This window comes from Bufo gargarizans, chromosome 6 (assembly GCF_014858855.1).
Source record: "Bufo gargarizans isolate SCDJY-AF-19 chromosome 6, ASM1485885v1, whole genome shotgun sequence".
NCBI classification, from domain to species: domain Eukaryota; kingdom Metazoa; phylum Chordata; class Amphibia; order Anura; family Bufonidae; genus Bufo; species Bufo gargarizans.
Window position 1 is genome coordinate 22,407,743 of NC_058085.1, and position 22,407 is coordinate 22,430,149.

At 48.0% G+C, this 22,407-nt stretch overlaps 1 protein-coding gene and 1 long non-coding RNA gene across 2 annotated transcripts in view; both read left to right on the forward strand.

The window, feature by feature from the left end:
* LOC122940391 overlaps positions 1-22,407 on the forward strand; it is a 1,778,572-nt gene that overhangs the window by 596,939 nt on the left and 1,159,226 nt on the right. The window lies entirely within an intron of this gene.
* On the forward strand, positions 1,818-18,683 carry LOC122940459. The gene is made up of 3 exons (XR_006390282.1): positions 1,818-1,952; positions 18,351-18,494; positions 18,624-18,683. It is a non-coding gene; the product is annotated as an uncharacterized LOC122940459 (long non-coding RNA).

The window sequence follows — 22,407 nt, forward strand, 5'->3', positions numbered from 1 at the left end:
TAGTCCCTTATTTGGTCTGGAGCTTTTTCTCTGTTCTTATACAAATGTTTGTCAGCACTGTCGTCTTTCTATGATCACTGCTTCCGTGTACATGTTTTTATGATCTACTGCTGATGGATATCTAATAAAGAAATGATTGTTTATGAGAACTTCTTGTGTGGGACCTTTTTTAAGCATTTATAGGTGATATACGAATAAGTCCATGTGAGATATTTATGTGAGCAACTGTTTTTTGGTGTTTTACAAATTAATTTATGAAGTTATTGCGAGACTTCGCAAAGCAATAACTTCAGCTCATCGGAGCCAATACATTCTAATACTGTACGGAGCTCCTGCTCTCTACAGTATTGGAACAAAGTTTTATGCAAATCGACTTTGGATAAAGTCAATTCGCTCATCCCTAGTCATCATCATAGAGATTGTACTGAAAACTACATTTTCTGATAGTCTGTCTGATCGGGGTGGTGTAGAGAGAGAAGAGTAGAGGACCTAGGACTGAACCCTGATGAACTCCAACACCGAGAGGGAGATAAGAAGAAGCAGAGCCAGCAAATGATACATTAAAGGAGCGATCAGAGAGAAAGGAAGAGAACCAGGAGAGAGCAGTGTCCTTAAGGCCAATTAGTTGGAGCATGGTGAGAAGGAGTTTGTGGTCTACAGTATCAAACGCTGCAGCGAGATCAAGAAGAATCAGTAGAGAATAGTCACCATTCCTGTTTGCTGTCAGGAGATCAGTAGACATATTAGTAAAGGCAGTTTCTGTAGAGTGGAGAGAGGGAAAGGCAGACTGAGAAGGTAGAGGAGAGTAAAAGAGATGTTCCAGAAGTTTAGAAATGAAGGGGAGGTTAGAAACAGGTTGGTAGTGAGCGGCACAGGTCGGGTCAGGATGTAGTGGGGTTATAACAAAATGTTTGAAAGAGGATGGGAAGCGAGAGAGAGAGAGAGAGGTTATATATTGTAGTAATCACAGCCGGGGAGAGGGACTGGAGAAGGTGTGAGGGGATAGGATCACTGCTACAGGTGGGGGGTCGAGAAGCAGAGAGAAGCCCAAAGACTTCTTCATCTGTTATAGCGTCAGAGGAGAGAGAGCACATGGAAGTGTGGTAGGGAGGAGGATCGAAACTGGTTGGAGGCTGGGAAATTATTTCCTGCCGGATGTAACCGATCTTGTCCCTGAAGTAGGTGGCCAGATCATCAGCGCAGGTCATATCTTCTCTTCATGATGCAGCCGCTGTCTTCTAGAACTCCACAAGCTCTCACCCCTGCGTCTCACACAGAGCAGAACCCAACAAATCCATCCCCAGCCCCGACACAAACCAGACAGAAAAGCTGAGGCTTCCAGAGTCCAGAACGAAGCCAGAAGAAATCCCACCCAAAGAAGACTTCATGGCCTCCAGAGAAGCAGCTTCATGTCTGCTCTCACCTCCTCACAGCAGGACTTCTTCACTTCTATTACGTCGTCTCTGTCCCACAACCCCAAATAATTATTTCATACCTTCACCTCCCTCTACCCCCCGTACCCCGTCTGACACCCCTCATCTCAGCTGAGGACTATGCCTCTTATCTCTAAACCATCGGCAGCGTTAGATGAAGCTCGGAGTCATGACATCATCACAGGTCCTGTACCTTCTCCTTCAGCACAGCCTGACTCCTCCCTCACCTGATCACATGGTCATGACATCATCACAGGTCCTGGTACCTTCTCCTGCAGCACAGCCTGACTCCTCCCACACCTGATCACATGGTCATGACATCATCACAGGTCCTGGTACCTTCTCCTGCAGCACAGGCTGACTCCTCCCACACCTGATCACATGGTCATGACATCATCACAGGTCCTGTACCTTCTCCTGCAGCACAGCCTGGAGCCCGACTACTGCCTGGTGGTAGAAATTACAGCCCAGGAGGCTCCATAGTGAAGGGTTGTCAGAGGAGGACACGCCTGCCCCCAGGTAAGTGGAACACTCATCACATCCACACATATAAGGCTCCACATCCACAGAGATACACAGCTCCATCCACACTTAAGGCCAAGTTCACACTTCAGTCATGTCACCCATTACACCCTTATGTCAGATGTAGTAATATTATTACCACACTATACCCCGGCCTCCTCCTGTGACATAGCCACACGCCGAGTCATGTCGCCCATTACCCCTTATGTCAGATGTAGTAATATTATTATCACACTATACCCCGGCCTCCTCCTGTGACATAGCCACACGCCGAGTCATGTCACCCATTACCCCTTATGTCAGATGTAGCAATATTATTTTCTCGCCCATATTTATTGGGGGACACAGGAACCGTGGGTATAGCTATGTCCTCTAGGAGGCGTTGACACTAGATAAAGCTGTTAGCTCCTCCCCTGGCAGCTATACCCCTCCGGCCTGGAGAGAGAGCTTCAGTTTTTTCTAGTGTTAATAGGACTCTGCAGGGAAGCTCTAGAAGATTTATTATTTTATTTTAGTTTATTTTTTTCTCTTCTTTTTAGGTGGGAAACATTGGTCTGCCACGCTGCCTCCTCCCCCCACAAGAAGACAAGGTGGACCAGGGCAGCCTCGCTCCCCTGCATCCCGCCAGCCAAGGGGTCACCCGTCCAAGTCCCTCTTCCAGCGTCCTGCCACTACGGTGCCAGTAGCTGAAGGGGTGACCCTGCTGGAGAGGAGGAAGGGTAAAAATGGAGGCAGGAAAAGGGAAGAGGATGGAGATAAGCTGAGTACACTGGACTAGGTAAGTATATTTATATCCCCCCCTCCCTGAACCTCCCTCCCTTGTTGGCTATCAGGCATCTTCAGGGAATTGTCCTGCTGGCACTCTCTGGCCTTATCCATTCCCCCTCTACAATCATGCTGGGCCGCACTAATGGCGCTGAAGCAGGAGACCGAGCGCACTGCTGTGCCTGGGAGCGCTCGGCCAGACATGCAGAGAGGTGAGCGGAGGAGGCTCCCGCTCCCCGACACTACCGCCATGAATCCACCCATTCCGCGCCGCTCCGAAGGGGGTTAACTGACACACGATCAGCCGAGCACCGCATCGGTTTTCCGACCCGCATGTTTTAACTGTTGGCCCACGTTAGATTTTCCATAGCATCATCACGGCGGCATACAAGGAGATTGACCCCTGACCTCTGTAGGGGCAGGAACAGAGAAAGGTTAAATACCCCCATCCCACCACCAACACCAGTGTTTCCTGTCCCTACAGAGGACAGGGAAAAGAAAGGTCTCCCTGTATGCAGGGAGATGAAGCTAAGGAACCAGGTTGCTAAAGTGAACAAAAAGACATCCCTTCCATTTGAGGATGCCTCCCAACTCAAAGATTCTATGGATCGCAAAGCCGACAGCCTCCTCAGGAAGTCTTGGGAGGCTGCCATGTTTAATATTAAAACTAACATTGCGGCTACCTCAGTCGCTAGATCCATGTTTAGAAGACCATATAAAAAATAAAACGTCTAGAGAAGAAATCCTCAATTCCCTTCCTCTTTTAAAATCTGCCACGGCTTTCCTGGCGGATGCCTCGGCCGAGTCGGTCCGATTCTCCACCAGAGATGCGGCACTTTCCAACTCGGCCAGACGGGCACTTTGGATGAAGTGCTGGTCTGGGGACAAGACTTCAAAATTAAAACTTTGCTCCATACCCTTTTCCGGGAGTATGTTTTCGGCCCAGTCCTAGATAAGATTTTAGAAAAAGCCACTGACAAAACGAAAGGGTTTCCGGAAGATCGTCCCTTCAGGCGCCGATTTTCCTTTCGCTCTTCCTCTGGTCAGGAGAAAAGCTACAGGGGGAAGGGGAAGTCGGGGCGCTGGAGTTATCCCAAAGGGGCAAGAGGAAGGGGTCAATCCTCCTCCCACCAGAAACCATCCGACAAGCAATGACGCCGGAGTGGGGGGAAGACTCTTAAAATTCCTGGCGGAATGGGAATCTATTTCCCAAAATCCCTGGGTCTCCAAAATAGTCGGTACAAGCTATCAAATAGAGTGGTCTTCAAAACCCCCAAACAAATTTTCACTGACACGATTTCAACCCAACCTTCGGCAGGGAGTCCAGAATCTTCATCAGATGAATGTAATCACCCCAGTTCCACCTCCAGAAAGGGGCCGGCGATACTATTCAACGTTATTCCTAATCAAGAAAAAAGAAGGCACATTTCATACAATCATAAACCTGAAACCCTTAAACAAGTTTATTCTTTACTGGAAATTCAGGATGGAAGCCCTTGCATCTACGATACCACTTTTAAGCAAAGACGTCTTCATGTGTACAATAGACCTGCGAGACGCTTATTACCATAGTCCTATTCACGCCGATTCACAGAGTTTTCTCTGATTTGCAATCCAGGATGTAACAGGAAAAATTCATCACTATCAGTTCAAAGCCCTTCCCTTCGGGATCTCATCGGCCCCGAGAATCTTTACCAAGGTGGTGGTAGAGATGGTGCCTTCGTCAGGAGAAAGGGACTTAGGCTGAGTTCACACAGTCGAGATTTCCGCGCGGGTGCAATGCGGGAGGTGAACGCATTGCACCCGCACTGAATCTGGACCCATTCATTTCTATGGGGCTGTGCACATGAGCTGTGATTTTCACGCATCACTTATGCGTTGCGTGAAAATCGCAGCATGCTCTATATTGTGCGTTTATTATAGAAGTGAATGGGGATGAGTGAAAATCGCAAGCATCCGCAAGCAAGTGCGGATGCAGTGCAATTTTCACGCATGGTTGCTAGGTGACAGTCTATTCACTGTATTATTTTCCCTTATAACATAGCTATAAGAGACAATAATAGCATTCTGAATGCAGAATGCTTAGTAGGTGGCCAATTGAGGGTTAAAAAAAATAAAATTAACTCACCTTCTTCTCTTGGACCATGTGATTGGAGCATGTGATCTGACGTCACCACAGGTCATTTAGCCGGCAGCTCATCATTAAAGAAGTAAGAGACCGGCAACTACGCGATCAAGAGGAGAAGGCGAGTTAATTATTATATTTTTTTTAACCCTCCTACTAAGCATTCTGTAGTCAGAATGCTATTATTTTCCGTAATAACCATGTTATAAGGGAAAATAATAACATCTACACAACACCGAACCCAAACCTGAACTTCTGTGAAGAAGTCCGGGTCTGGGTACCACAGTCGGTTTTTTATCACGCGCGTGCAAAACACATTGCACCTGCGTGATAAAAACTGAACATCAGAACGCAATCTCAGTCAAAACTGACTGCAATTGCGTACCTACTCGCGCGGGTTTCCCGCAATACACCGGGACGCATCCGGACCTAATCCGGACACGCCTGTGTGAACCCAGCCTTATGGTGGTTCCCTACTTGGACAACTTTCTTCTGATCAGCGAAGATCTCAATCAGATCGACTCAGATCTGAAATATTTTCTCTCCTTCCTAAACACCCTCGGGTGGATTGTCAACGAAAACAAGTCCGTGACAAAAGTTTGATTTTTGGTCATGATTCTGGACTCCCGAAGGCAAGCGGTATTCCTACCCCAAGACAAGATATCGATTCTTAAGCAAATAATCTAATCCTTTCCGAAAAGAAGGTCATGCTCAATCAGAGAAGCAATGAGTCTAGGTCTGTTAACATCCTGTATTCCGGCAGTTCCCTGGTGCCAGATTCACTTCAGACCTCTTCAGTCTTGGATTCTGGGCGTCTGGAACAGGCGTCAATCCTCTCTGGATCATCAAGTGATCCCACCAATCCGGGTACTTCAGTTTCAAAATTGGTGGAAGAACCATTAAAACTTATCCAAGGGGACTCCCTGGCAGAAAACTCCCCTAATACAAGTAGTAACGGACGCAAGTCTGTCCGGCTGGGGTGCAAAGGTAGGGGATTATCTCTTTCAGGGCACCTGGCCACAATCGATCAAATCCCAGTTGTCAAATTTCAGGGAACTGAGAGCAGTTTGGGAAGCATTGAAGGCAGCAGAGGGAATACTATGTCTTCACCATATAAAAGTGTTATCAGACAACACTACGGCCATCGCTTATCTCTCTCATCAAGGGGGAACGCGGTCAACAACTCTTCAAACGCTGACAACGAAAATATTTTCATGGGCGGAGCAGAAAGTGGCCTCCATCTCTGCAGTTCATCTGAAAGGAACGCTGAATCGGGAAGCGGATTTCCTCAGCCGCCAAGGATCGATCATGCAGAATGGTCCCTAAGCTCAGAGACATTCAGGTTAGTGGTAGGAAAGTGGGGGATGCCCGACGTGGATCTATTCGCCACCAGGGTAAACTCAAAGGTGGAGACATTCTGTTCCTTAAACCCCAGAGACAGACCTCATGCCTTGGACACCTTCGCCATCCATTGGCATCGGAAACTATGCTATGCCTTCCCTCCACTTCTCTTTATTCCGAAGGTAATCCAGAAACTTCGCCAGGACAAGGCCACGTGATCGTGATCGCTCCCCTATGGCCAAATAGGAGCTGGTTCACATCTCTCCAGAAATACTCCCTCCAGGATCCTTGGCCCCTTCCTATGCGGGGGGATCTACTCCATCAGGGTCCGGTTCTGCACCCAAACCCACAGTTTCTGAAATTAGCAGCATGGATCCTGAGTCCCAGACTCTAAGACGACAGGGCTTGTCAGATAAAGTTATTACTACCTTGAAAGCCTCCAGAAAGAAGGTAACATCCGCAATCTACCTTAAAATCTGGAAGCGCTTCTGTTCCTGGAGTGCCGACAAGTCTCCACATCTGCATAGACCCAACATTCAAAGAATCCTGGATTTCCTGCAACAGGGTCTTGACCTGGGGCTTAGACCCTCTACCCTGAAGGTCCAAATCTCAGCCCTAAATTGTTGTTTTTGACCAGGATATAGCTAGTCATCGTTGGGTCAGAAGATTCATTAGAGCAGCTACCAGACTCCGTCCAACAATCACCACCCATGTCCCCTCCTGGGATTTAAATATTGTTCTTACGGGTCTCACTCTACCACCATTTGAACCCATTTCCTAATTGCAATATGCTCGGCCCGCAGATTAGGCGAGCTCTATCCGTTAGGGAATCCTTCCTCCGTGTCCTAGATGATAGGATCATTCTCCGACTTGACCCCGGGTTTCTCCCTAAAGTTGTATCCAGCTTTCCTCAGAGCCAGGAAATTACCCTGCCTTCCTTTTGTCAACACCCCTCTAATGACAGAGAGTCTTCCTTCTACTCTCTGGATGTTAGACGGGCAGTTCTAAACTATATTTCTGCTACTGGAAAGTTTAGAAAATCCGACAACTTGCTAGTTCTCTTTGGAGGAAGGTACAAGGGCCAGAAAGCCTCCCGGTCTTCTATAGCTAGATGGATCAAGGAAACTTTGCCTGTGTTACCAAATTCAAAATCTTCCAGTCAACATTAGGGCCCATTCCACTAGGGCCATGTCTTCCTCTCAGGCAGAGAGAGCTGGGGCATCCTTGGAAGAAATATGCCGAGCTGCCACTTGGTCCAGCATTCATACATTTATAAAACACTACCGCCTGGATCTTTCCAGATCCTCTGATCTGTCCTTCGGACGGAAAATCCTCCAGGCCGTAGCCCCCCTCCTTAACCAATATATTTTTTATATCTCCTTGTATGCCGCTGTGATGATGCTATGGAAAAACTGGAATTAGTCTTACCGGTAATTCTGTTTCCATGAGATCATCACGACGGCACGTTATTCCCTCCCTACATATATTTCTAAATTTTAACTTTGGAGGGTCTCCAGAAGGTATGAAGCAATACCTTTTTCACAGTTTATTTTTGTCACCACCGGGTTACTCTGTGTGATTTTGGAAACACTGGTGTTGGTGGTGGGAGGGGGTATTTAACCTTTCTTTGTTCCTGCCCCTACAGAGGTCAGGGGTCAATCTCCTTGTATGCCGTCGTGATGATCTCATGGAAACAGAATTACCGGTAAGTCTAATTCAGTTTTTTTCGCTGGCGTACTGCTCCGGTCCCTCTGCGCCCTGGCCAACTGACGGATTCCGGTCACTAGGGGGTTGATAACAGGCGCAAATTATTCCCACCACTCGCCCCCCCCTGAAGCGCTTGGCCCCGCCGTCCTTTGTCAGGGCAGCTTAACCTCTGGCCAGCCACCTCCTGTGGCCAGCTCCAGATATTCTGAGAATTCTGTCTTCTGTTTCCATCAGGCACCTTGTACTGAATTACCGGTAAGACTAATTCCGGTTTTTCGCTGGAGTACTGCTCCGGTCCCTCTGCGCCCTGGCCGACCGATGGATTCCGGTTGGCCGTGCGCAACATGCGGAGGGGAGGAGCTTCCAGCCACCCCCGCTGCGGGGAGGCATGCATCGGAGGAAAAACAGTAAAGGGAGCGGTGAAGCAGGTGTCAGGGCACTAGGGGGTTAATAACAGGCACAAACACAAATTATTCCCACCACTCACCCCCCCCCCCCCCCGAAGCGCTTGGCCCCGCCCTCCTTCCTCAGGGCAACTTTAGCTCTGGCCAGCCACCTCCTGCGGGCCAGGTCCAGATATTCTGAGGATTCTGTTTTCAGTACAAGGTGCCTGTAAGTTAAAACAGTTAACCCCTTCCTGCCTCTCTGCCCACTTGTTGTTTGGGCATCCTAGTTTTCTTTAAAAAATAATAAATTAAAAACTAGGTAGATGCGCGTTCATAAGGGCCCCCCTACAGGGACGGTATTGCATTCCTCTGCCGCATCACCACAGCCCCCCTCCCCCTGTCTGTGTGGTACCAAGCTGGGCCCGAGTCCTCTCATAGTTCCCAATACGCCCTCCAGGGTCGTTGGTTGATAATCCTCCACCTGCGCAGATCCAGGGAGGACAGCTGGAGTATTCCCATTCCACCCGCCGGGGTCGTCTGGTTGATCAAATCCAGTGCAGAACCTCTGGAAGTTCCCATCCATCCTCCGGGGTTGTTTGGTTGATAAAGCTCCCCCTACGCACTCCAGTGGACAGACCTCTAGTTCCTAATCCACATTCTGGGAAGTTTGGGTTTATTCCCACCTGCGGGCTCTACAACCGCCACGGGCAAGTTTCTAAATGGTAGAACTGCACGTAAAAGGGCCAGAGCAGAACATTCTCCTCGCCCCCCCCCCCCTTCCTCCCTATGGTCTCGCTCAGACACACCCCGGCGGGATGTATTGTGATTCAGGCTCTCACTCGAATGCGTTATAATCTTAAAGATTGCGTCCACGTTAGCCAGCAGTCCTTGCCGTCTGCATTACCCCTCCTTCAAGCTGAGTATTTGCACCACTGCTGCATACAATACTTACCATAGACTTTATAGGTGAACTAAATGCTAGAGCGCTGTTCAGTCACCCCAGGGGCGTTTCCCCTTTCTTAGGGGACGGTATTGCATTCCACTGGGTACAGTACGTACTGTATGCATTAGACTCTTCCATACGTGACGTTCTGGCATTATCTCCGGTTACAGTGTTTACTATAGGCATTACACCTTCCTTGGTGGGGTAATTGCACTCTCACTGGGTACTGGATTCGCCATATGCATATGCATTGCCTTCCATACCTTTGCATTATGTTCCTGCCTTAAGCATGACCACTTCCGCTGGCAGCACTTGTTGTATGCATCACTCTTCCATAGGCGGAGTAATTGCACTACTACGGATACAGTACTTGCCTTATGTTCTGCCCCCTGCGGTAGGTGGACTATGTACAGTTACACTGGGTTTAGTACTGAACATATACATCCCCCCTTCGGTAAGTGGCGGCATTGCATCTCCACTGGATTCTGTACCTGCCATATGCATTAGCCTTCTCCTATAATCGTGCTTCCTGTTGCGTTTTCCCCTTCCACAAGTGATCCGCTTACAGGGGAATACCTGAGCATTTTAGATTTATACAGTTCAACTACGCCACGGCACTAGATGCCTTAGCTGCTTCTGTGGGGCGTGGCAACAGTCAATACCCGCGGATGTTGGTGCTCTGCATCTGCGGTGTATGGGTGCTGCCAGTGCATACAGTCGCTGTTTTCACTTGGTATCCTTCTTATCTTCGATGCTGGTTTGGAGCATGGTTGTGCCATCCTCTGTCTCTCAGAGGAGTTGCCTAGCAACATTTATGGGTCCTACAGACCACCCTTCTCCATGGGCCTCCTCGGTTCCAGACGGTCAGGACATTGTCCTCCTCACTACGTAGTGCATATGCCATTGCACATATTCTGGGGAGTACGTTTCAGCGAGTCGAGTGTTCTGACTCTGCAGTCCCCCTCAGCTGGGTGTTCTACCCTGATGGTAGCTTGCTGTTGCTCCTATTCAGAGCCTTCCAGGTAAAGTGTTAAAGCTAGCTCTTCTCAACTGGGGCAGTATGGTGCCATGGCTCCTATGGATGGCCTCACGGCTTCCCTTTAGTTTGCGCCGACGGGGCAGGCGCTGGCTACTTCTGAGGGAGTGGTATTTGTGTTACCACTACATACTATGGTTCTTACTGCACAGCTTCTTCGTCAGATGGCGGATTCTTCTAGGTCTGAGTTGGTGGCCTCTGCGGTATGGCCCTCTCCTCAGCTGGAGTATAAGCTAGCGATACAGTTGTGGCTCCCCTTACTTGGCTTCCTCCTCAGGCATAGTTTTAGCACAGCCACTCAATCCCTGCCTACATCAGCATATTCTTTAGTGGCCTTCTATTCCAGAGTTCCGGACCCGGCTGGTGGGATGTGACACGCTCCACATCTCTCCTTCTTCAGGTGAATCCTTCACATTGGTCCTGGGTAAGTTACCTGTATAATATATTCCTCTCTTAAGACATCACTAATGTCTAAGTCACGTCAGCCCTCTGGTGATCTTACTTCCCACTGCCCACTCCAGGGGTAGACTGCGAGACTCCCTACAACAGACGGAGCGGGGTTGCTGTCACGTCTTGCCGTGATGATAGACGTTCCATTCCTGGTACGGAACACCCTTCTATTCTTCTTCCCCCCCTCGAACAAATGGCTGCCGGCCTCTCCCTTCTGTATTCCTGGACTGCAGAAGGTGTTCGAGGCGGGCTGTGTGTGTTGGAGTCACCCGGACGTGGACTTGATGGCTTCGAGACTGTCTCGGAAGCTTCCCACCTTTCTCTCCCGAGCAGAGATCCGGAAGCTTGCAGCGTGATTCCCTGGTAAGGTTTCTCCCTCCTTGCGTTCCCCCCCCTTCCCCTTCCTTCCCAGAGTTCTACGGAAGACCAGGATGAAGGGTATAGCGACTATCCTAGTTGCTCTGGTGACTGGTCGTTGCACGTAGTATGCCGACCTCATCTCCTTCTAGGGGACGTCCTGGTCACTGCCACTTAGAGATAGAGATGTCCTTCCTTCAGAGTCCGGTCTTCCATTAGTATTTTAGGTCTCTTTGTTGCCGATGTGGCTATTAACCGCCTCCGAACCGCCTAACGCAGGATCGCGGTCCGGAGGCGGCTGTCTCAGGCAGAGTCACGCTTTGGCGCGTCATCTCACGAGACTTCCTGTGAATGCGCGCAAACAGGCGCGCGCGTTCACAGGATCGGCAGCTAAGCGAGTGGATCTACAGCCTGCCAGCTGGCAGGCTGTAGATGCGATTTTTATTTTATTTTTATTTTTATTTTTTTTATTTTTTTTAACCCCTAACAGGTATATTAGACGCTGCTCTGGTGGTCCCTTTTGCTTAGATCGACCACCAGAGGACACAGGCAGCTCTGTAATAAGTAGCACCAAACACCACTACACTACACCCCCCCCGGTCACTTATTAACCCCTGATCACCCCATATAGACTCCCTGATGACCCCCTGTCATTGATCACCCCCCTGTAAGGCTCCATTCAGACGTCCATATGTGTTTTGCGGATCCGATCCGTGGATCTGCAAAACACATACGGACCTCTGAATTTAACCTTACAGGGGGGTGATCAATGACAGGGGGGTGATCAGGGAGTCTATATGGGGTGATCACCCCCCTGTAAGGCTCCATTCAGACGTCCGTATATGTTTTGCGGATCCGTGGATCCGCAAAACACGGACACCGCGGATCCGCAAAACACATACAGACGTCTGAATGGAGCCTTACAGGGGAGCCTTAATGGAGCCTTACCCCCCTGTCATTGACCACCCCCCCTGTAAGGCTCCATTTAGACATTTTCTTGGCACAAATTAGCGCATATTGATTTATTTATTTTTTCTTACAAAGTCTCATATTCCACTAACTTGTGTCAAAAAATAAAATCTCACATGAACTCACCATATCCCTCACGGAATCCAAATGCGTAAAATTTTTAGACATTTGTATTCCAGACTTCTTCTCACGCTTTAGGGCCCCTAAAATGCCAGGGCAGTATAAATACCCCACAAATGACCCCATTTTGGAAAGAAGACACCTCAAGGTATTCGCTGAGGGGCATATTGAGTCCATGAAAGATTTAAATTTTTGTCCCAAGTTAGCGGAAAATGATGATTTTTTTTCTTTTTTCTTTCTTACAAAGTCTCATATTCCACTAACTTGTAACAAAAAATAAAAACTTCCATGAACTCACTATGCCCATCACAAAATACCTTGGGGTGTCTTCTTCCCAAAATGGGGTCACTTGTGGGGTAGTTATACTGCCCTGGCATTTTAGGGGCCCTAATGTGTGAGAAGTAGTTTGAAATCAAAATGTGTAAAAAATGCCCTGTAAAATCCTAAAGGTGCTCTTTGGAATGTGGGCTCCTTTGCCCACCTAGGCTGCAAAAAAGTGTCACACATGTGGTATTGCCATACTCAGGAGAAGTTGGGCAATGTGTTTTGGGGTGTCATTTTACATATACCCATGCTGGGTGAGAGAAATATCTCGGCAAAAGACAACTTTTCCCATTTTTTTAATACAAAGTTGGCATTTGACAGAGATATTTATCTCACCCAGCATGGGTATATGTAAAATGATACCCCAAAACACATTGCCCAACTTCTCCTGAGTACGGCAATACCACATGTGTGACACTTTTTTGCAGCCTAGGTGGGTAAAGGGGCCCACATTCCAAAGAGCACCTTTAGGATTTCACAGGGCCTTTTTTACACATTTTGATTTCAAACTACTTCTCACACATTAGGGCCCCTAAAATGCCAGGGCAGTATAACTTCCCCACAAGTGACCCCATTTTGGAAAGAAGACACCCCAAGGTATTTCGTGATGGGCATAGTGAGTTCATGGAAGTTTTTATTTTTGGTCACAAATTTGTGGAGTATGAGACTTTGTAAGGAAAAAAATAAAATCATCATTTTCCGCTAACTTGTGACAAAAAATAAAAAGTTCTATGAACTCACTATGCCCATCAGCGAATACCTTAGGGTGTCTACTTTCCGAAATGGGGTCATTTGTGGGGTTTTTCTACTGTCTGGGCATTGTAGAACCTCAGGAAACATGACAGGTGCTCACAAAGTCAGAGCTGCTTCAAAAAGCGGAAATTCACATTTTTGTACCATAGTTTGTAAACGCTATAACTTTTACCCAAACCATTTTTTTTTTTTTTTACCCAAATTTTACAAGAAATTTAGAGAAAATTTTATATATAGATGTATTTTTTTTTTTTTTAAATTTACAACTGAAAGTGAAAAATTTTCATTTTTTTTGCAAACATTTTGGTAAATTTCGATTAATAACAAAAAAGTAAAAATGTCAGCAGCAATGAAATACCACCAAATGAAAGCTCTATTAGTGAGAAGAAAAGGAGGTAAAATTCATTTGGGTGGTAAGTTGCATGACCGAGCAATAAACGGTGAAAGTAGTGTAAAATTGTAAAAAGTGGTCTGGTCATTAATGGTGTTTAAGCTATGGGTGCTGAGGTGGTTAAGACCGCCATTCTATGCAAAGAGATTCATTTTTTGGGCAGATGTCATCCGCAAGCCTGCATCGTCCAGGAACTATTCAGGACTTGAAGGTCCTTCCTGGGTTTCTGTGGCAGCCGAAGTGCTCTGCCACGTCGTTTTTCTCCCCATGGTCCTGTCATTTCTTTGATCAGGCTTGGACCTTTGTCTGGCCTTAGTTCTTGCAGAGTCGGGCATCGTCGCCTGCTATCCTTTTAGCGCTCTCAGGTTCCCTGGGGCCTGTGAGGACCTTTTTCAGGGAGTAGCTCATACAGTTCCTCTGTACCGTTCTCCTTACCGCCTTGGGATCTGAGTTTAGTCCTCTCAGCGCTCCAGGTTTTCCCTGGAGCCCGTGTGGGAGAGTTCTCGGAATCCTGGAAGGTAGTTTTTCTGGTTGCTATCACTTCTATCAGACGGGTGTCTGAGTTGGCGGTGTTCTCTGCAGAGAATTCTTCCTGGTTCTTCATAGGATCAAGGTGGTTCGCTGGCCTGTCCCTTCTTTTCTTCCGAAAGGGGTCTCTGACTTCCATATTAACGAGGAAATTGTCCTTCCCTCACTGTGCCCATCTCCTTCACCCTAAGGAAACGGAATTACACCATTGGACGTTGTCAGAGCTCTGAAGATCTATTTAGATCCGCCATACGGATCCCCTTATTGTCATTCCGAAGGGTCCTCAAAGTGGATTGGCGGCTTCCAAGGTGGCAATCGCACGCCGAATTCGATCTACAATTGCTGAAGCATACCGCCCCCGAGGCAGGGTTCTGACCTTAGGTGTCACGACTTACTCCACCAGAGCGGTGAGCGCATCTTAGGTGCGGAGGAATTGCGTCTCGGCTGCTCAGTTGCGTAAGGCGGCTACTTGGCCCTCCTTACACACATTCACAAATTTACCAGGTGCATACTTGTGCATCGGCGGACGCAGCTTTGTGGCTGCATGGTTTTGCGGGCGCCAGTTTCTTGGATGCCTGCCGAGACGCTTGCTTCCATGGGTCTGTGGTTTTTCCCTCCCTGTGGACTGCTTTTGGACGTCCCACGGTTCCTGTGTCCCCCAAAAATATGGGCGAGAAAAGGAGATTTTTGTACAACTTACCAGTAAAATCTCTCTCGCTCTTCATTGGGGGACACAGCACCCACCCAGTTTTGTTGTTCGACGAAAGTTGAGCAGTTGCTGGTTTGAACCCCGTTGGGGCCTTTTGGCATGGTTGGTGTTCCATGTTTTTTCTTGGTTGGCTTGCTTCTCCTACTGCTTGTACACAAACTGAAGCTCTCTCTCCAGGCTGGAGGGGGTATAGCTGCCAGCATAGGAGCTAACAGCTTTTACTAGTGTCAACGCCTCCTAGAGAACATAGCTATACCCATGGTCTCTGTGTCCCCCAATGAAGAGTGAGAAAGAGATTTTACTGGTAAGTTATACAAAAATCTCCTTATCACCCTATACCCGTGCCTCCTCCTGTGACATAGCTACACGCCGAGTCATGTCACCCATTAACCCATTACCCATTATGTCAGATGTAGTAATATTATTATCACACTATACCCCGGCCTCCTACTGTTTATTCTCTTTTATATGCTCTCGGTACCAATCTTTTATTAACATCAGGTTTTTTTAGACTTGAGAAAGGACTATATTCACTCCGAAACGCGTTGTCGCAGATTACTAAATGAAAACGTTTCTCTATACATCCAAGAGGTATCACATCTGTGCACTGCTCCAGTACCCATCCCCCACTGATTTCAATAGGTAACTGGTGTTTTTAAAGGGTTAAATGAATATGGGCTGGGCTGAACTGAAATGTATATGATGAGTGGCATCACCCTCTGTATGTTGGCAGTGTGAGATCAGTGGCCGAATTCATTTAACACTGTGGACGTCACTGTTATGGGGGGCGCTGTGGACGTCACTGTTATTGGGGGGGCCCTGTGGACGTCACTGTTATTGGGGGGGCCCTGTGGACATCACTGTTATTGGGGGGCGGCGCTGTGGACGTTACTGTTATTGGGGGGGCGCTGTGGACGTCACTGTTATTGGGGGGGCGCTGTGGACGTCACTGTTATTGGGGGGGCGCTGTGGACGTCACTGTTATGGGGGTTGGTGTGAAGCCGGTAATTCTGCTTGTAGATGATAAATATGATATAACGGCTCCAGAAAGATATAAATAAATAGAGAATTACTAATAACGGAGAAGAAGTGCGCAGGTCTCCAGTGTGAGGCGCTGACGAGACAGAAATCATAGAACGGCGCAGGAAATTCACAAGTAAAGTGACTGAAGTAAACAATAGTAAAATCACCAACTGATGTGACAGACATTTGTAGGGGATGTGTCCTCCCCGACGTGCGTTTCAGCTGCTGCCTTCATCTTGGGGTTGGTGCTGCTGTGTGTGAGAAGTCTTTTATATCAGTGTATAATATAATACTCACCACTTATTTATGTGGCGCATGCGCGTACAGGAAGGAAGGAAACCTTGTCCCCGGCGACAAGAGGATACGCAGGGGGAAATGGGACAGGAAGCGGTGGTCTCGTGCTCACCACGCCAGCACAGGGGAGGAGGAGCCAAGCAGAGTGCAGCGCATGCGCACATGATGAGTATTAATGCTCCATATTGGAGAAGGGCAGAATGACCCAGGGAAATGGAGAGATTCTGGAATTCCTTGGATTTCTTCATTCAGTCCCTCCGGTGTCAGAGTCTGCATCCTGACCCTCCAGAAGTCTTCTCCACTGATCGGCCGTGCAGACCCATCTCTATACCATGTGGGTATCAAACCTCCATCTTTATTGTGATGGTGAAATGACGGACAAACTCCGGTTAAATTTCCTTGCATTAACTCCTTCAGAAAAAATTTGGAAAAATTCACAGTTTTCAAAATGTAAATTTCTGAGCTTTTCTGGTTATTACTTTACATCCCCCATATGTCTACTTTATGTTCCTCATTCTGTAAATGTCATTTTATTTTTTTAGAACAGGCTAAGGCTACTTTCACACTTGTGTTCGGAGCGGATCCGTCTGGTGTCTGCACAGACGGATCTGCTCCTGTAATGCAGACGATGGGATCCGTTCAGAACGGATCCGTCTGCATTATATTTCTGAAAAAAAATCCTAAGTCTGAAAGTTAGTCAGACGGATCCGTCCAGACTTTACATTGAAAGTCAATGGGGGATGGATCCGTTTGAAATTGAGCCATATTGTGTCAACTTCAAATGGATCTGTCCCCATTGACTTACATTGTAAGTCTGGACGGATCCGCTTGCCTCCGCACGGCCAGGCGGACACCCGAACGCTACAAGCTGCGTTCGGGTGTCCGCTTGCTGAGCGGAACGGAGGTCAAACGGTGCCAGACTGAGGCATTCTGAGCTGATCCGCATCCACTCAGAATGCATTGGGGCCGCTTGTGAGAGCCTTGAAATGGCACTCACAAGAGGAACCCCGAACGCAAGTGTGAAAGTAGCCTTAGAAGTTTAGAAACAATTTTTAGGCAAATTTCACAAACTGCTTTTCAAAGGGGTTCTCCGGGCTTTTGATATTGATGGCCTATCGTCAAGATAGGACATCGGTATCGGAATGGCGGGGATTCGACATCCGGCACCCCCACAGGTCAGCTGTATGAGGAGAAGGCGCGCGCCGTCTCCTGTCCTGCTCGCCGCTGTCATGTCTATAGCAAGCAGGAAGGGAGACATCAGGCGCGCACAGCGTGTACCTTCTCTTCATACAGCTGATCGGCTGGGGGTGCCGGGTGTTGGACCCTCCCGATCTGATATTGATGACCTCCGCTCACCTATGATCTCGATGCGCTGCTGGATCCTATAGTTCTCCCGTGTGCCGGCACACTTACTTGCGCGTATGTAGTAGGGATACGGGAACGCCGACTTCTGCTGTTTCAATGTTCGGAATGGTATGAAGGATACGTTTATTCCTCTCAGTAGGTTGGTGCCACAGTTACACTCAATGGATTAATACCGCAGTTACACCAGACGCATTTCCAAACTGCACGTTTTGTTCCTCAGTGGTTGCAATAGTATAAAAATGAGGGACCAATCGCTCCTTATCCGGAGCTGTGCTGATATCAGAACCTGGGCCGGACCGTGTCAGGCTGTATTTGGCGTATTCTAGTCATTCACAATGCACACCCTGCGGTTTCTTCAGTTCTATAAACCAACAAATGAAACCTACAAATGATGTAGATGATAAAATCCAATATATAGAAAATACTAAACATCCAAGTTGATCAACAAGTCATAAAACTGGGAGTAAAGAAATATAGAATAAAATAAACACATGTAGTGTAAAAGGGCTAATGTGGTCTTCATTCCGGGGTGTTACTTCGCTCTGCAGGTCTGTCTGCATTTTATTCAGTTTTTTTATTCCCAGTTTTTTGACTTGTTGATCAACTTATGTTTTGCATTTTATATCTATTGGATTTTATGACATATCATGAAACTGCCTTGACCTCACACGTGTTTCGATCCATATAAAAAGAGAGAACACAACATCTACACTTTATTATCTCCTCCGATGTCTCCTCTTATCTCCAGTTATTGTATTTTACATGGGATTTTGTAGGATTTTCCATTGTCTCATCTTCTCTCCATTCAGGTTCCTACAATATAGGATCCGCTCAGTGGAGATCTTCTATATAAGATCATTCTCCTGATTGACCCGACAAGGATGGACATGGACAAGATGGCGGAGAGGATAATAAATCTCACCCTAGAGATCCTCTTCCAGCTTACTGGAGAGGTGAGAGATTCTGATGATGTCACATTACATCATCTTATCTATGTTACTAACAGATGGACATGACTGGAGAGGTGAGGGACTCTGGAAATGTATGGAGTGATAGTTATTACTGTGTCTCTCCATAACCAGGACTACACAGTAGTGAAGAAGACCTCTAGTGAGCGCTGTCAGGACCCTGTGTCTGAGGAATGGGGAAGAACCCTGAGCCCAATCATGGGGCCTCCACCTCACCCCCTGATATATGAGGAAATCAATAGAGAGAAGATCCTAGAACTCACCAACAAGATGATTGAGCTGCTGACTGGAGAGGTGACACTGCTGGGAATGCTGGGACATTATACAGGAACGCTGTAAAGGGATCTGAGTGATGACTGTATTATTGTGTTGTCAGGTTCCTATAAGGTGTCAGGATGTCACCGTCTATTTCTCCATGGAGGAGTGGGAGTATTTAGAAAGACACAAAGATCTGTACAAGGACGTCATGATGGAGGATCACCAGCCCCTCCTATCACCAGGTAATAGACATGACTGTATACACACGTCCTCTCATTATCTGTATGTAAGGGATGGATTATGTCACTTGATGTGTTTCCTACTGTTGGAAATTGGCCACAATAACACAAAACAACTTCTTCTTCAGAAGATTCTTTCGTTTAAGCCTCATTCACACATCAGTGTTTTGTCAGTGATTTCCATCAGTGATTGTGAGCCAGAACCAGGATTTGAGCCTCCACAGACATGAGGTATAGGGGAAAATCTCTACCTGTTTTCACCTGGTTTTGGCTTAAAATCTCTGATGGATATTTAAAGAGCAGCAAGACATCATTGAAGTCAATGTAAAATGTAGGCAGATTATGGCATAAGAGGTAAATGGAAGTGAATTACAGCCGTGGTAAAAGGCAGGGCTCTGTTATAAGTCCTGGACACCATCCTTTATACCTCAGAGAACAACAGAATCATTAATATTTGAATTCATGTTTTCCGCAGTGTGTCGCTGTACGTAGACTTCAGTGTTTTACACACAGATCCATAATTCTCATACGTAACCATAGATCTACACAAGTTACACCGACAACAACTGCTAATTGGATAAAAGTTCCTCATCACGATCTCTTGTTGCATAAATAATTTGTTCCTGGGGTCTTCCTTAATCCTCACCAATTCAAGTACCAATCTCCATTGTTCTTTCCAAAGAGCCACATGGTCCATAAAGCCAAGATCGGCTCTTTCATTTATCACCGGTCCAACACAGAGGATCGATCCTGATCATAAACATGTAAATGGTTAGTTTTAATAGACAAAAACATTTATCTTGGCCAAGGCTTCCACTTCTAGTGCAAATATTATCTACTTTCTAAAGGTAACCATTCCATCATAACATCTTTATTCGATTACTTAAAGGCCTCTATTTCTCGCTCATATCATTGGGGGACACAGACCATGGGTATAGCTGCTTGCTGCCACTAGGAGGCGACACTAGGCGGAAAACTGTTAGCTCCTCCTCCGCCAGCTTGACCCCCTCTGGGCCAGGAGAGAGCCTTCAGTTTTTAGCTTCGTGTCGTAGGAGCCAGATTTTTTATTTAAATGTTTTATTTTAGATTGGGGGTCCAGGGCTACTAAGAGCTCTGCATTTCCGGGAGAAGGGGGGGGGGGCTGACCGGTGACGTTTATTCCACCGCTCTTCCCCCCCCCCCCCCCCCCACAAGAAGACAAAGTGGACCAGGAGGGCTTGACCTTCCTGCTCCCCCCAGCCATGGGGCCACCTATTCCCGCCCTCCAATCCAGTCCCTGTCACTTGTGCCAGGGACTGAAGAGGTGGCACAGCTGGTCTGGATCGGATGGGCGAAGAACACAGATGAAGACAGGCAAGTATGTCTCTCTGTGTTCTGTGTGTCCCAGGGGCTGGACTCTCATGGCGAGGCAAAAGGTTTGCTATATGGACTTGGAGCATGATCTTTCTACCTGGGGACCTCCTGCATCTCTCCTCCCCGCCTGTGCACCACCGGCACAGGGGCGGGGTTAACTAGGCAGCGGGAGCGTTCCTATGCGGCAGCCTTCCCCTCTGCAGCGTCTTCCCTCTGCGGCCTCAGCGATCGCGGGCAGCAGCGCTGCGCTTGCTGCCGCCCTCCCCCTTCATTCTCTGCCCTGGGAGACATCTCCCATTCATAATCCCTCTGTGCCTCTTGGACCGCGGTCGGGTCTCCTTCTCCGCCGGATCGCGGGGGGGGGGGGGGGGCATGGCTTACCGCCGGCGGACCGCGAGGGAAAGGGTTAACTTGCGCCGGGCGGCTGGAGGGGGGCGTAGCCTAGTTTTCGCGCCGCGCTCCCCTGTCCTTCCTGCTCCTCCCGGAAGTACAGAGGCAGTGCGCGTGTTTTCTGGGGACACGTTTCAAGGGTTACTCTGCACCACTCTGATAGGACCAGCGCTGCTCCCCTCCTCTATACCCTCTCTGGCACCAGCAGATCCGGCACCAGCAGATCCCGCGCCCCAGGTCCTTGGTAGGGCTACCCATTATGCCTTCACTTCATGCAATGTGAAGTTTCCTAGAGGTCAAGCGAACCCCCTCTGTGCCTCATGCCAGTCCACCCAGAGCGTGCCACCTCAGTCGAGTCCACTTAAGTGCACCCTTCTGCTGGAAGTATGGAACTGGAATGGGCCAAGTCCCTGTCCCAGGTGGTGACTGACCTGTCTAAAATCTCCCAATTCACCCTTTCCTTAATGGGTTGCTTGGTGGAGACGTCGTCACCTGCGCAACCTGCTCTATCCCAGGGCGCACCATCCAGGAGCAGGCACCCCAGCAAGCATCCCAGGCAGGAACGCCCCTCCTCCTCGGATGCATCGCCTTCTCTTCCTCCGCCCGGTTCGCTGTCCAGGGCGTCCTCGTTGGTTGGAGACCATTCGGCCGGAGGAGAACTCGCCGAGTTGGATACGGATCTGGATCCGGACCGCTCATCCCAAATGGCCGCCTTAGTGGACAGTCTGGTTTCGGCAATCCGGGACACCTTTCAGCTTCAAGAGGAGGGACCCTCTTCCAGTCACCAGGGGGTTTCCTTCCTGCGTAGCAAACAGACTCCCAAGCCCTACCTAATGATCATCGGCATCGCATGCCGATCTATTGTTTGTCCTTTGTTAGGGTTTTCATTTAAGTTACGCAGACTTGTTTTCTTCGTATGTTCTGTTACTCAGTACACTTACAGGATGGGCCGTTGGCAGGCTTTATTGATAAAGGGAACCCTTACTCGCAATGTTCTATGTCTTAATGGTGTGTTTATGCCTCCACAGCGTAGATCCTTCTTCCTATGGTCTTTAAAGTTGTTGCTGTAAACACTAAGGGCCTGAACAGCCCATTCAAATGGTCTATGCTGTGAAAGGAAGCAAGGGCTCTAGGAGGGGATTTCATCTGCGCAACTGAAACACACCTGCTGAAAGAGGATGCCCATAGACGTAAAAACATTCATTTTCCCCATGTTTTCTACTCCCATTATACAAAAAAGCAGAGGGGTGTGATAAATAAATAAAGATTTGGTAGCATTTCAGTCGTCCAGATCTATAGAAGACCAAAATGGTCGATATATTATCCTGATAGTGTCCATAAATAATGTGACTTACACTATGGTCTTTGTATATGTCCCAAATAAGCACCAACTGCACTTTTTACATAAGTTAATGAACAAGGTGAACGCAGTTAAGAGAGGCTTGGTCCTCTGGGGGGGGGGGGGGGGATTTTAACTATGTATCAGATCCTCATATGGACTCGACATCCAAAGTTAGAGTTCACCTTCAGAGTCTCAACTCCCTTTTACTGAGAGAACACCTCTATGAGGTCTGGAGGCTCCATCATGATAGAGAAAAAGACTACTCGTTCTTTTCAAACGCCCATCAAACCTACTCCAGAATAGATATTTTTCTGGT